At 39.7% G+C, this 16,129-nt stretch overlaps 1 pseudogene; it reads left to right on the top strand.

Annotated features, from left to right (window-relative positions):
* The first annotated feature begins 15,036 nt into the window (after nt 1-15,036).
* LOC124525902 (40S ribosomal protein SA-like) lies at nt 15,037-15,901 on the top strand (annotated as a pseudogene).
* The last annotated feature ends 228 nt before the right edge of the window (nt 15,902-16,129 follow it).

Below are 16,129 nucleotides of genomic sequence, written 5' to 3'. Positions count from 1 at the left end.
CCGGACCGCGAGATCGTGACCTGGCTGAAGTCGGACGCTTAACCGACTGCGCCACCCAGGCGCCCCCAGATTCTTAACTATAGAGAACAAACTGATGGTTACCAGAGGGGCGGTAGGTGGGGGGATGGGTAAAATAGGTGATGGGGATTAAAGAGTACATTTATCATAATGAGCACTGAATAATGTATAGAATTGTTGAATCACTGTATTGTATACCTGAAACTAATATTACACTGTATGTTAAGTATACTTAAATTAAAATTAAAAACTTAATAAAAATTTTTAAAAAAGAATTTGATCTTGGAAACTTCAAATGTATCAAAATGTTTGGACACTTGACTGAATAGGATCATCATAGGTCACTGTGAAATACTTAGTTATCTACTTAACCAAGTGACAAAGTCTTCAAAGGCTACCCAGTTCTGAGCAAAACTTAGCTCTTTTAATACCAAGAAGACTAGGTTTACTTTAGTAATCAAAAACCCAACAAAAACAACATGAAACACAGGAAATCACTTTGATAAGATACAAATTCTTTGTTCTAGGCAATCACCCAGAAGGTAAGGAAAGACCCTTTACAACCTCTTATCAGGAGCGGACCAATAATTCACACAAACTTTGCACTTTTAATAGATGAAAGAAAATTAAGTTCCAGTTTTATATAAGTTCATTACTGATATTAAGGCTTGTTTTTAAAACTCATATAACAAATTAATTCAATCTTATCCACTTTGATCACACATAAAACTCCTTTGCCAAAATTCCTTTTTCATAAACCTTCCACAACTTTCTATGTCTATTTTAGTTGGTCCCTTGTTCTCCTTCTCATTAGAGATAATCGGCTTTGCTTTAGGACAAAATTACTTTCTTTTCCCTCAACAAAAATGCAACTCCGTTCTTCATACTTTTTCTTAATAAAAGCATACATCTTACTTTCTTTGCATATAGAAATGTGTCCCTTATGATTTCTAGCAGTTTTAATTGCATACATTAGAATTCTTAACCCTTAGAGACTTTAATTTCTAGTAAAAACTAAGAAGAAATTGTAAACTGCCTGTTACACTGGCATTCTTTAGATTGGCAAATTTATGAATACATATCATACTTTCTAGAGGCATGTGCCCCCTTTAATAGTACAATCTTTCTAAGTGGCACAAGACATGTTTACTAACAAACCCAAGCATTTTTAGTTTTTCTGTTATAAGATAATAGTAGATCTCTACCTGATGTAGAGAACAAAGGCAAAAGAAATATAGAAAAAATTAAATTTCCTTACAACTTACGGTGACCTTCCTCTAGGAACTCAACTGCCTCCATGTTAATACTTTAGCCTAAAATAAGCCTGAGCCTGACCTCCAGGATCCTGTAAGTCTCCTTTAACATATAAACATTCCTTTGGCAACTTCCTTTATCTCTACCCACCAAGATGTATGCTAGCAATCATCCTTCAAACATATGGCCCATTAATAAACATCTGAAGGGTCTCAAGACTAAGGTTTTACTGAAGGATAGTAAATAACCTTATCCCAACAACAGCTAGCCTTGCAAGGTCCTGGAAACCTTGCTTCCAAATTCCTTAGAGACTTTTTCTATCCCTAACCCTCTCCCAACTGGAAAGTACATAATCAGCTACTCCTCACAACCCCAGCACAGCTCTTTCTGCCCACGGGTTCTGCCCCGCGCTTTAATAAGACCACCTTTTTGCACCAAAGAGGCCTCAATAATTCTTTCATGACCATTTGCTCCAAACCCCAACGTTTTCACACATCAAAACCTATGTTCAATAATTAATGTTTCAGTATTTTATCTTATTTGGAAATGATCTACATATTTAATGAATTTCCATCATCTAATTTAACTTAGTAAAACTCTAAGGTTTTAAGTTACCAAAAATATTTGGGGAAACCATTTACGTAGACAAAAATATTGCTGAAAAATTCATCTATAAACTTTAACCTCACTTACACTTATTTAATTCACTTGTTCTTAATAATTATGTTCAGATTAGTTATGAAAATTTCATGTCTTGCTGACGAATTTTGTAACAAAGATAATATAAATTTGATTAGTAAACCCAGGTAGTTGTCTATCTACATTACATTTAATGTTGTAACTCTGAAAACATGTCTATTTTAATTAAACCAATACATTTCGAGTAGCTTTTATTTACCAAAGATTATCCTAGATCAGGTGAACTTGAAAAGCATCCGGGTTAGTTTCTGTTATTCAGTTACATTTTTTTTCAGAATTTTTATAAACACTAAATATATATAAGCACTTGTTTGTTTAAGCCAACTACATAGAGCTCTTTCACAAATTAATTCTGGCAATACCATCTGGAGGTAGAAAAATATCACACATCTACAATATACATTCATAGATACACATAAACATACACAGACACAACCATGGACCTTACAGTTACCAATATTTGTGGAGAAGATTTTTCATTTGCCCAATTTCCAAATACACTCTCTCCCTCCCTTCCTCCCTCTCTCTCTCTCTCTCTCTCTCTCTCTCTTTAATAACCCTACTAATGAGAAATTTCTCCCTAAAGTTTGCATTTCAAAGAATGGCTCTTAGGTCCTAAAGAAAAAGGGCATAAAAAATCTACATCGCAAAGGCACAGAGAAAGTATACAAGTTTTCTCCGAAGTGGAAGTTTTGGGGGCATATTTCCCTATTATCAGCGGTCTAGTGTAATTTAAATATGCCCTTCCTTTTTCTGAAGTGCAGGAAAATTCCATTTCCAACGTCCCAATATCTGCAAGCATTTTGAGATGAATGTACAAGGTCTGGGATTTGGTAAAGAATGGTGGGATATGAACTGCTTCTAGAGTCACATTCTGGCTTTGTAGAGAGTTGCAAGACAAAATCAGTTGTTTCAATTGTCCTAAAAAACTGAATTACAGAGGTGCCTCTGTGGCTCAGTCGGTTAAACGTCCAATTCTTGATTTTAGTTCTGGTCGTGATCTCATGGTTCATGGGTTCAAGCCCCACATCTGGCTCTGTGCTAACAGTGCAGAATCTGCTTAGGATTGTTTCTCTCCCTTTCTTTCTGCCCCTCTCCTGCTCCCACACATGTGCACACACTGTTTCTCAAAATAAATAAACTTAAAAAAAATGGATTACAGCCTGAATATCAAGGGCATGATCATCTTTTCAACTATACTTGCTTCTTTCTTTAGGGGCACACGGGTGGCTCAGTCAGTTACATGTCTGACTTCAACTCCAGTCATGATCTCACAGTTCCTTGGGTTCAATCCCCACACTGGGTTCTGTGCTGACAGCTTGGAGCTTGGAGCCTGGAGCCTGCTTCAGAGTCTGTGTCTCCCTCTCTCTCTGCCCCTCCCCTACTCACACTCTGTGTGTCTCTCTCTCTTTCTCTCTCTGAAAAATAAACATTTAGAAAATTAAAAAAAAAAACTTGCTTCTTTATATCAGGGAGATTTCTAACTAAGATGGGAATCAAAATAGGGGCACCTAGGTGGCTCAGTCGGTTGAGCATCCATCCGACTTTGGCTCAGGTCATGATCTCGCGGTCTGTGAGTTCTAGCCCCTCGTCGGGCTCTGTGCTGACAGCTCAGGGCCTGGAGCCTGCTTTGGATTCTGTGTGTGTCTCTCTCTGCCCCTCCCCCGCTCATGCTCTGTCTCTCTCTGTCAAAAATAAATAAATATTAACAAAAATTTTTTTTAAAGATGGGAATCAAAATAATTATGCCTTTGTAAACTCTGTATAAATATTTTAACAAAAGCCTTCTTTCTGAGTATACAGTTCAACCTTGGCCTTTTATCAGTCTCTAAACATTGGACTTCAGCTGATCATTTTTTTGAGGGCCTAGGAGTAATTTTGGTCATTTGTTCCTCTGTGAGGGGGGTTGTGAATGACCACTAACTTTCTAACTCCTGTCTAAATTTTGTAAGATATTCTAAAAATGGAGGTAGAAGGGCTTTATAACTTAAAAGATCTGTTGCTATACAGGGGATAAGAGTTCTTTGGGTGGAGGGTCTAGGATAGATCCACAAAGGAGATTGCATAGGAAAATCTGAAGCTGGTTGTTTACAGGGCCCTGAAAAGTAGGAGTGTGAAGAAATAGCAAAGTAAGCCCTACTGCTTGTCCCAGGTGCTTCTGGTAAATTCACTGTCTGCCTTTCAGCATTTATCTTAATAACATGTATACTTTGGTCTCAGAGATTAGGCTAGAGTGTTCTTTATAAATCTTGTAAGGAAAGGGGAGTTAAACCGTTAGGGAAAAATCTGTTATATGATGGCCAACAGGACCGATAAGGGAATTTCAATCCCTGCCTGAAGACTTCCCTTGAAGATTCTTGTTCCCACCCTGCTTGCCTCAGGTGCCAAATTACTACTGTTTGGAAAATAAGTAAAGTTCTGCACCATAAGATGGCCCACGGAACTAAAACAAGCTCTAATTCTCAGCTTAGAGACTCCTCTTCCGGGTTCTTCCTGTCTGGTTGGCTGTGCGTGCGCGGGCACAAAAGCCGTCAGGAATGCGGAAGATGATGCTATAAATTACCCTTCCCACCTGCATTCGACGCTCAGATCTCTGGACAATAATCTCCTCTGAGCCCACTGGTGTAAAATAAACCTTCCTTCCGAGTGCCGCTTGGTTCTTCTGCCAGGTGATCCAGACCAACTTCCTTAATAAAAACAGGCAGATGGGGCCAGGTTTGAGGGAAAGGAATTTATGCTGGATGTGGATATTATTTTTTCCTTAAGTCTAATTTCTGTTCTTTCATCTTGTGAGGAGTCTTTAAGGCTAGGCATTATACCTCTTTGTGTCCACTTTTTAATGTGGTCTTTCTACGGGTACCAATAAGACAATTGTTTAGAGGAAGAGCTCGCTTTTTAAAAAAAAAATTCAAATATAGAACTTTGTCCAAGTCAAAGAATTCATTATCTGGCAGTTAATGAGGGTCTATTAATCTTAACAGCAACTCAAACCATTGAGCACTTTTATGGCTTAACCAGAGATGAAAGAGCCACCCCACAAGAGGGTGCAAAAAAATGCAGACCTTCTTAGAACCAGAAAGCTTACTCCCAAAGGTAGTCTAAGAAAGCAAAGGCCTTCATTGTTATAAGTGGTAAGAATGGTGTGGTGAAAATATTGTTTCCGGTTTCCCACAAGAACATGAGATACCTCCAGACACAGTCCCAGGAATCTGTGATAGCAGTTAGATGCTACTATAATGGGATTTTTTCATCACTAACAGAACAATGGAGGTTGAGAAGGCAAAAGCCCCTTATGGGCCGGGACTTCCAATAACAAACTCCCCTGAGAGCGGGCACAGTTAGACAAAGAGAATGCCGCTTGTGACTTTGTGGCTCAGAACCCCTGTTATTCAACTGGCCATCAAAATGCACACCAGTAAGTGCACCTTCTGCCTGAGAGACCAGACAGAATATTCTCACTGGTCACAAAGCCACACTCTTAGGACATAGAACAAGATAACAAATGACACAGCAGACAGAAACAAAGAAAAATTGTGACTATCTCTGGGAAGGAAAGGATCAGTAAAAAACAAGAGTACTCTTTACCAATGCAGAGGCCACTTTTAGGAAATAGGCTTGAGCAATGGCACCCTAAGTATGGTAAAAGGGCCCACAGTGACCACCCAGCTGAATGCAAATGGGCTCATTCAAAATATCTATAAGCCCTAGCTGACCAATAGGATTCTTACAACTGGGCACAGTTACCAAAAAAAGGAAAATTCCATATATTCCCATAACTCTTCACTTCCTCCCTTAACTAGCCCCCCATCATTGCCTCTTGGCAGTCTCTCCTTTGCTATCCTGCCTGCTGCTCCCTGACAGTATATTCAAAACTTCTATCTCCTTTGTTCTGCCTTGGGTGAATTCTTTCACCGCCCACACGGCCAGCCTCCACCCAATCAGGTTGCTCCACAACAATTCTTTACCAGAATCACTATACCAAAGGAACTAGTTCCAGACATATTTCCTCCTGCTAATATACATTTAGAAAAGGAAAAATTCCCTTACCACGCTTGCTTTCATCAGACCCAGCAGGCAGAGAACTGGGAGACTGACATGATAAGAATTCTTACCTTCTGCTGGCTCCTGTCAGAGGTCACAGAATCACTTAGCTGCTGCAGCCTCAGAGCAAGCAAAGTCAAGCCAGTCCTTCGTGGTCACCATCTGTGGGGGCAAAAAAGTTTTCCCTTCTTCCTGTCTAGGTTCTTTGACTGGTCTAAAATTAAGTTGATATAAGACAGACCAACAGGACAAAAACAAGCAAAAGTGCAATAGAATGTATACCTCCTGTATACATGGGAGAGACACAAGAAAACTGAGTAACTCACCCAAATGGCCAAAGGCATCTCCTTAAATACCATCCTCAGCTAAAGACAAAAGAAGAGGTTAGGGGTGGGGAGCCAGTTATGGGAGGTTACCAAGAAAAGCACAGAAAATAAAAAGTAAGGTTGTAATGTAGATGTAATTCCATGCTTTCTCCACGGATAACAGTTTCTAGAGACTAAGAAACTATACAGTTTCTTCTTCATCCTGGTACACTCAGGGAGAAACCCTTACAGAAATGGAGATGTCTCCTATAAATAAATGTACATGTTTCTTACAAAAAGATCACTTCCACTGGGTTTTCAGAGTTTCTCTTGTGTCTGCAGTTTCTTAAAAATAACCAACTTAAAATAATAAATATGCTAAGGAGGCATATTTTGGGGTGGCATATTTTGCTTCCTTTTTATACAAGTAAATACAAATAAATATATATTACACATATATATGTATATATATTGAAGATACATATACATGGAGAGAGATGAAAGTACCAATAACCAGAATACCATAAATACCACCAGAATACCATAAAGATTACTTTAAATGAGAAACATTTGAGCTACAAAAGATGCATAAGGAAATCTTATCTGAAATTTCCTTATCTAACTAAAGCAGAGCCCCCAGAATACACAGTTGCCATTAACCCCCCTTTAAGGAATTTTCCTGTTTGTGAGTAAACGGACTCTCAGAACCAGTAGTTGAGAATTCAGCCGCCATAAATTGCCCTCCAGGGGAGTTTCCAGCCAGGAAGGAGATGGTCCATTAACATTGGGAGGGAAAAGTCTGCATACATTCTCACTGAAACTCTTACTACCCACACCTTTTCCCCCTACTAAACTGCTATATAAACTATTATGAATGCTCCCACATGTATATAAATAAATCTTGTCCTTTCTCCTGTGAACTCGACTACTGTCAATTAATTCACAGGCCCCCACGACTCCAATGTGACTTAAGTTGGTAGAGAAAAAGTCCCCCCAACCCACAAAAAGCAAATGGTAGAGTAAACGAGACAAGATGTTAATGATAGGTGAATCTAGGTAAAGGGTATATGGGTGATTTTTGCACTATTCTGGCAAATTTTTTGGAAATTTGAAATTACATTCAAATAAAAATATAAGAAAAATACAAAATAAACAAAAACCAGAGCTACTCATTGAAATGTTATCTATGATAACATAAAGAGGAAATTTATTAAATAAATGTTTAGGTATCCATTCAATGCTATCATACAGTCATCGAAGCAGATTTTTTTTTTTTAATGTTTATTTATTTTTGAGAGAGAGACAGAGCTCGAGAAGGGGAAAGGCAGAAAGAGAGAGGGAGACACAGAATCCGAAGCAGGCTCCAGTTTCTGAGCTGTCAGCCCAGAGCCCGGTGTGGGGCTCAAACTCACGAACTGTGAGACCATGACCTGAGCTGCAGTCAGAAACTTAACAGACTGAGCCACCGAGGCATCCGAAAGCTGAGGTTTTTAAAAATGTTCCATAACATGGGAAATGTTACACAAATGTTCTATTTTTTAAAAAGATCAGCGGGGCACCTACTGGCTCAGTCGGTGGAGCATGCAACTCTTGATCTTGGGGTCATGAGTTTGAGCCCCATGTTGGGTATGGAGCTGAGTTAAAAAAAAAAAAAAAAAAGGAGTTGAAATCAAAACAACCCATACAGGATAATCCCAATTAGGTTAAGTATTAGTTTATGTGTTTGTCCCAGACATCAACTGAGGTACGAAGATCCTGCATCTGTTTTGGGGTGATAGTGGGTGTGGGGGAGGAAGTACCACATCTCTCTTTGTCTTCTTTGGCTCTAAACTTTTGCTTTTGATAAATTATTTGTGTATGGATGCCATATCTCTTCTTTAGAGCTTTGTCTAAAGAAGTTACATAAATTACATCTCCTTTTTCTTAATTTCCTTCTAAAGCATAAAGTAAGACTTTTGCATGTGTTAGGGAAATAAAAGGCCTCTCAATAAGAGAGACGTCTCCACATCAGTGCAGAAAAGAAAGAAAACTGATTTAGGACTTGTGATACTGTGATACTGTCATTCAGATGACCAAATATATATTTCTTAATATATATTTCTTATATATATTTGGTCTTTGTCTACTGCTCCTGGTTCAAGCAGCTCCTCAAACCCTCGGAATTTTGTAACTGTGGAGAGTGATATGGGTGTCTTTGTTATGTTAATGAGGTGACTTTTGGAAAGCACATAATGATGGGGGCTGGTAGCCAATGGAGTCAATGATGTGATTACAGGTTTGGAATTTGGTCCCACCCTAACCACCTCCTCTAGAGGGGAAAGGAGGTAGGGGATGGAGTTTGAATCAATACCAATGGCCAATGATTTAATAAATCATGGCTGTTTAATAAAGCCTCCACAAAACCCCAAATGGATGGTATTTGGAGAGTTTCTAGGTTGGTGAACATGTGGAGATTGGAGAGAGTGGCATGCTTGGAGAGGGCATGGAAACCCCAAGCCCTTTCCCCACACCTTACTTAAAAAAATTTTTTTTTTGGGGGCGCCTGGGTGGCGCAGTCGGTTAAGCGTCCGACTTCAGCCAGGTCACGATCTCGCGGTCCGGGAGTTCGAGCCCCGCGTCAGGCTCTGGGCTGATGGCTCAGAGCCTGGAGCCTGTTTCCGATTCTGTGTCTCCCTCTCTCTCTGCCCCTCCCCCGTTCATGCTCTGTCTCTCTCTGTCCCAAAAATAAATAAACGTTGAAAAAAAAAAAATTAAAAAAAAAGAAAAAAAAATTTTTTTTAATGTTTTTATTTTTGAGAGATAGACAGACAGAGCAGGAGCTGGGGAAAAGCAGAGAGAGAGGGAGACACAGAATCTGAATTAGGGTCCAGGCTCCGAGCTGTCAGCACAGAGCTCGATATGAGGCTCAAACTCATGAACTGCAAGATCATGACATGAGCTAAAGTCGGACGTTCAACCGACTGAGCCACCCAGGCTCCCCTTCTCATATCTTACTTTAATATTTCTTCTATCTCTAATAAATCAATCAAACCCAAGGAGGAGGTTATGGGAATCTGATTTACAGCTAGACGGTTAGGAGCACAGGTAATATAGTCTGGGCTTCTGACTGGCTGGTGTCTGAAATGGGGGGGGGCAGTAGGGAGCAGTCTTGTAGAACTGAACTCTGTACTGTACTGAACTCAGTTCTGTAGTGTCAGAACTGAGTTAAATTCTTGGGACATCCTGCTGGTGTCTGAGAATTGCTTGGTGTTTGGGATGTGCTCCCACTGCCAAACACACACATTGGAATTGAGTACAAGAATTTAATTTACTACTCTGTAAGCCAACAGAGCAGTACATGCACATAGGTAGCTTGTGAGTAACTCTGAAGTCAGGATAAAATTTCACACAATTAATTGCATAAAGCAGAAGAAAGAATAATTAAACTCTATCTACTTGAGAGACAAAGAGTTACTCAAGATAGTCTGCTAGATTAACTCAGAGTTGTATGTGAATCTTTCAAGGGGGTATGAAGCTCAGACTTTGGAGACATCTTTGCATAGGGAAACAGGAGATGGGGCTTGTCTAGCCCTGGAGAGATTTATCTATCTTTCCAAACATTTGAGTAGGGAATCAAGGACTGTTTTGATTCTAAAGAGACCTTTTCAAGGAGTTTCAAGGAAATATTCAAGGAATATTTCTCTTCCCCTTTACAAGCAGAGAAAAATCATTTTTATTTATCCTCAAATATGTGCGGCAGCTTTTCAGACTTCTGGAATAATGTGTCTGAAGGATGAGACTACAAGACAGTGGCACCTGGCAAACAACTGAAAGCTGAACTTTAAATGTTCTTATTAAAGTCTGCTGGCCACACCAATGACTGGAATTTTGCCCAGAGCACCTTCATCTCCAAAGGCTCTGGCCTCCTGCCATGTTTTCGTATTCCTTTTCTGATTCCACACTTCCTGCTTCTCCTCTTTAGATACCTTCCTCCTCTAGATTTCCCTAATAAACTCAATTCCCCTTGTATTATTATGCAAAGCATTTTATTTATTTATTTATTTATTTATTTATTTATTTATTTTTACATTTTATTTATTTTTGAGAAATAGAGTGAGACAAAGCGTGAGCAGGGGAGGGGCAGAGAGGGAAGGAGACACAGAATCTGAAGCAGGCTCCAGGCTCTGAGCAAGCAGTCAGCACAGAGCCTGATGTGGGGCTTGAACCCACAAACTGTGAGATCATGACCTGAGCCAGTCAGACGCTCAACCGACTGAGCCACCCAGGCACCCCGCAAAGCATTTTTGTTTTAACCACTAACTACGCTCTGACACATCAATGACATTCCCACTCCCAAATGCTTTTTTTTTTTAAAGTTTATTTATTAACTTTGGGGGACAGAGAGAGAGAATTTCAAGTAGGCTCTGCACTGTCAGCATGGAGACCAACATGGGGCTCAAACTCACCAACCTCGAGATTATGACCTGAGCTAAAACCAAGAGCAAGACCCTCAACCGACTGAGCCACCCAGGCACCCCTCCACTCCCAAATGCTTTAATAACTGTGGGCATCAACTCTAGATTCCACTCTTTATCTGCAGAAAAAAATGGGCAGGGGCTTTGCATTTTCAGTCTTTCCCTTCTTCCTTTCTCACCAGTTTCTGAAGGAAGAAAGAAGTAAAGATTGTTGCTCAACTGCTAATAGGAATTATGCTATTGCAGGGGCCAAGGTCAGGTTGCCCCACAACAGGCCACCTTGGCATGTAGATTATTTTGTCAATGTAATTCTTAATCCAGTTAGAAGAATCTAGAACAGTGGGAAATTCCTTCCTCCCCAACACTATCCTTCACCTCCATACCTGCCCCCCCACAAAGGCAGAAATGTCTATACTGGGTTTAGTTTTAAATTATTAATTTTCTGTGATATTTCATATTTCTTTGTTCTAAGATATCTATTTTATTCATGTCTTATGTAAAAATTGAAATATATCTTTTATTTGCCATCAAGTGATGAGATACTTTTATATGAAGTTAGCAATGATTTTTGGTTTGGTATGACCAGAGGAGGTAAAAAATATGTTGTCAACGCATAGCTGAATAATAAATGGAACTGACAACTATATTCAAAGCTCAATTTTAACCCAAGTTTGGAGTCTTAATGTTCTTAAATTGTCTTCAAAAAAATGTGTATCCAAAGAGCACAGAGATAGAGTTATAGAAAGTATAAATCATGTAAAGTCAGCAATAGCCACTGAGGAATTACCACATATAGATAAAGCTGTCTTTCTTATTGTCACTATTACAAGTGCAAAATAACTGCCTGTCACATACCAGGAAATGCTGTCAAAAGATTAGAGAAATTATCAGAGTTTTGGAATAGATCATAGAATTTTCAAGGCTAGGGGAGGTTGGTGTGACTCATCCATGCTTCATGAAGGACCCACAGTAAGATGTTGACCATCAATCTGTCAAGCCTCATGCTGACTTTTAGGAGAAGTTATTTATCTTCATTCAAAATAGAATTCAGTCAAGGAATGCAACAGAGCCTATGAGTTTAACCAAATAGGTAACATAGTCAAAGCACTGAAATTCAGGAGCACGTGCTCTGGACATTACCATGTCTCCATGATGATCTGCAGAGAATATTTATATTGAGAATATGAGAAAGTCCGGGACTCAGATGTCAATTACAATACTGAAGAGAAAAAACGTAGTTATGCAGATGAATTATATCAACTGCTCAGGCTGCCATAACAGAATACCACAGATGGGGTGGCTTAAACAACAGAATTTATTTTCTGACAATCCTGGAGGCTGGCAGTCCAGGATCAAGTTGCTGGCAGGTTTGATTTCTCCTGAGGTCTCTCACCTTGCTTGCAGATGACTGCCTTTGTGCTGTGTCCTCACATGGCCTTTTCTCCATGTGCACTCACCTCTGGGGTCTCTCTGTGTGTCCAAATTTCCTCTTCTTATAAGGACACCAGCCATACTTGATTAAGGTTCCCATTTTAATAACCCCATTTGAACTTAATCACTTCTTTAAAGGCCCTTTCTCCAAATGCAATCACATTCTCAGGTATTGGGATTCGACATATGAATTTTGAGAGGACACAATTCAGCTCATAATATGTATGTATTAAAAGTCAGTAGGGATTGTAAAGTGGTTTTTTAATTTTTAATTTTTTTTTTTTTTTTTTTTTAAGTAAGCTCTACACCCAGCATGGGGCTGAACTCATGACCTCAACAGAAAGAGTCTCATGTGCTACCAAATGAGCCAGCTAGCTGCCCCTGAAGTCAGCGGGGGGAAAAATGTAATAAATTATAAATAAATGTAATAAATGTACATAATAAACTATGTCCCTCCTCATACCATTTTACTCAAGTTTTTTATAAACTCTTTTTCCTAGAGCCTAAGGTGTCATCAAACGTAACATTTCACTTCAAGATAATTACTTGAAGTTAATTGTAGAAACTATAGAAAACAGAGACAAATTTAAAGGAGAAAACCCCACTCCAACCCCTTTAAACCTGTCTCTATTTTCCAAAATTTCAATAATGAACATGCATTGATTTTATTTTATTAAAAACAATTTTTTTTAACGTTTATTTATTTTTGAGACAGAGAGAGACAGAGCATGAACGGGGGAGGGTCAGAGAGAGGGAGACACAGAATCTGAAACAGGCTCCAGGCTCTGAGCTGTCAGCACAGAGCCCGACGCGGTGCTCGAAGTCACGGACTGCGAGATCACGACCTGAGCCGAAGTTGGACGCTGAACCGACTGAGCCACCCAAGCGCCCCTGATTTTATAATAAAAGTTTTATTTTTAAATACATGAGATGAAATATACTTAAGATCTAGTCTCTGTGGGGGAAAAGAGCGGCCTAAAAATGAAATTTTAGAAAATAACACCTAACTTACTTTCAGAGTTGTATAATTATGTCCTATAGATTTTTTACTTCTTTGTTAGACTCTTTCTAAATTTACTTTGAATTATGAAGATGTATTCTCAACTGATAATAATTCAAAAAATTAATAAAACTAAGATGTGAAAAAAGAGAAGGAAAAAATATGAGAAGCTCCTCCAAATGTATTAATTAGGAAAAATACAAACTTCTGACACATCAAGAAGGAGAATAGCATGGCTGATTATCATGTTGATACAAAAATCAGACACATTTGCCAAAAGCTACTGTCAATAAACCAACTGAAAATAAAATTGAAAATCTTTTCTTAAGTTCTATTTACCAATGAAAACTACTTACTAGTCTAATTACTTCAAGGAGGAAAAAATTGTAGGAATAAGTCTGAATTAATAAGATGTTAGTACTCAGTATACAAAGAAAGATGTGTATGCGTGTCTGGAGTTGTGTTTTCCAACACTAACTCCCAACACCAATTCTCTGGACATCAACTGGTATCCTCCAGTCCTCCACATGACTACCTCTGCATCATATGCCAATATAAGCCTGAGTCCCTTTTACTTCTAACCAAATGTAAGTTCAAATATAGTAAGTTCAATTATAAGTTCAAATTATAAGTTCCCATAATTCAATAGTTTGCTAGAATGGCTCACAGATCTCAGGGAAACACGTTACTTACACTCACCAGTTTATTATAAAGGCTACAACTCACGAACAGTCCGATGGAAGAGAGGCATAGGGGAAGGTATGAGTTAGGGCCACATATGCAAGCTCCATGCCTTCTCTTGACTTGCCACCCTCCCAGCACTTCATATGTTTACCAACCAGAAGCATATCAAATCTTGTGACTCAAGAGTTTTTATAGACTTCATGTCCAGCCCCTGCTTCCCACCCTGGAGAATGGTGAGTGGTGAGTGGGACTAAAAGTTCCAATCCTCTAATCACTTGTTTTCTCTGGTGACCAGCCATCTCCTGATGCTATCTAGGGGTCCCACCCTAAGTCACCTTGCTAACATAAATTCCCGGCATATCCAAAAGGACTTATTATGAATAATAAGTCACTTGTATTACTCAAGGAATTTCAAGGGTTTAAGGAGCTCTGTTCTCCACCTCCACCCTCTAACACACATCGTGTGCATAAAACCTACACTTCCTGGGAATAGTTCCTGGTGCACTGGAGAGGAACCAAGGGTCTAACTTCCCTCTCTGAATATTGACTTCACATGATCCCCTCTGTTTTCAATACCATACTTTAATTGTTAGTATCTCTGAAATGTGAGTCCTTCAGGGATTCTGGAGGGAAAACAGGTTCATTTCTTGATTCTCAGCCAGTCTTTAGCTTATTTTGACCAACAGAATATGGTAGAAGTAATGCTGTGTGACTTCTGAGCTTCAGCTTCAAGAGATGTTGCAGCTTCTGCTCTCTTCCTCTTGGAACCCTGCCCTGACACTGCCATGTAAGGAGACTAGTGTGACCTACGGGAGAAAGAAAGGCCACCTAGAGGAGAACTGAGGCCCCAGTTAACTGCCAGATATGGGAATAAAGGCATCAAGAACCAGCTATTCTGTAGCCAACCTGCGAACTGATCACAAATGTGTGACTGAGCCCAGACAAACCCACATGGAGCAGAGAAAAAACACCACAGCTAAGCCCTATTCAAAGTGCCAGCCCACAGAATTGCAAAAAAATAAATGGTTATTTTAAAACGCCAGGTGATTTATAGTAAAAGTTAACTGATACAGCCTTTTGTGCTACCCAGGGAGGGGTCCGTATGGTGTTGTTTTGTGTTCCTGTTGTAAGTTAAAGGGAAACTTTCACAATGTCTGGGGCCCTTGATGTCCTATAAATGAAGGAAAAGGATGTCCTCAAATTACTTGCAGCAGGAACTCACTAAGGTGGCACCAACCTTGACTTCCAAATGGAATAGTACATCTACAGAAGGAAAAGTGATGGTATATACAACATAAATCTGAAGGGAACCTGGGAGAAGCTTCTGCTGGCAGGTCAAGCCATTACTGCCATTGAAAGCCCAGCTGATGTCAGTGTCATATCATTCAGGAATACTGGCCAGCGAGCTGTGCTGAAGTTTGCTGCTTCTGTTAGAACCACTCCTATTGCTGGCCACTTCGCCACCCAGATCCAGGCAGCCTTCCAGGAGCCAAGACTTCTAGTGGTTACTGATCCCAGGGCTGACCACCAGCCTCTTACAGAGGCATCTTATGTTGACCTGCCTACTACTGCTCTGTGTAACACAGACTCTCCTCTGCGCTACATGGACACTGTCATCCCATGCAACAGCAAGGGAGCTCACTCAGTGGGTCTGATGTGGTGGATGCTGGCCCAGAAAGTTCTGTGCATGCAAGGTACCATTTCCCGTGAATACACATAGGAGGTCATACCTTAGCTCTACTTCTAATGGGATCCTGAAGAGATTGAAAAGGAAGAGCAGGCCAACACTGAAAAGGCTGTGACCAAGGAGGAATTTCTAGGTGAGTGGACTGCTCCAGCTCCTAAGTTCATCGCTACTCACCCAGAAGTTCGGACTGGTCTGAAGGCATGCAGGTACCTCTGTGCCTGTTCAGCAGTTCCCCACTGAAGACTGGGGTGTTGAGCTTGCCAGTGAAGACCGGTCTGCAGCTTCCACTGCTCAGGTCACTGAATGGGCAGGAACAACCACTGAGTAGTCTTAAGCTGTTCTTCTACAAAGGCAAGCAAAATGGAAATGAAGTTGATGGAAAATAAACAGTTTCTAATAAAATAAAATAAAAGTTAACTGATACAGTGGCAAGGTATAATGTTCTCTGCAGCTTACCTTCAAATGTTTTAGAAAAGAAACTACACACACACACACACACACACACACACTTTTGAGAGAGTATATATATATAAATATATATATATTAAAAAAAATA

This window comes from Lynx rufus, unplaced genomic scaffold (assembly GCF_022079265.1).
Source record: "Lynx rufus isolate CCGP_SWC_20201006 ecotype Redwood Valley unplaced genomic scaffold, mLynRuf1.p SCAF_5, whole genome shotgun sequence".
NCBI lineage: Eukaryota > Metazoa > Chordata > Mammalia > Carnivora > Felidae > Lynx > Lynx rufus.
The sequence above is the reverse complement of the archived record's forward strand: the minus strand, read 5'-3'. Positions and strand labels throughout refer to the sequence as shown.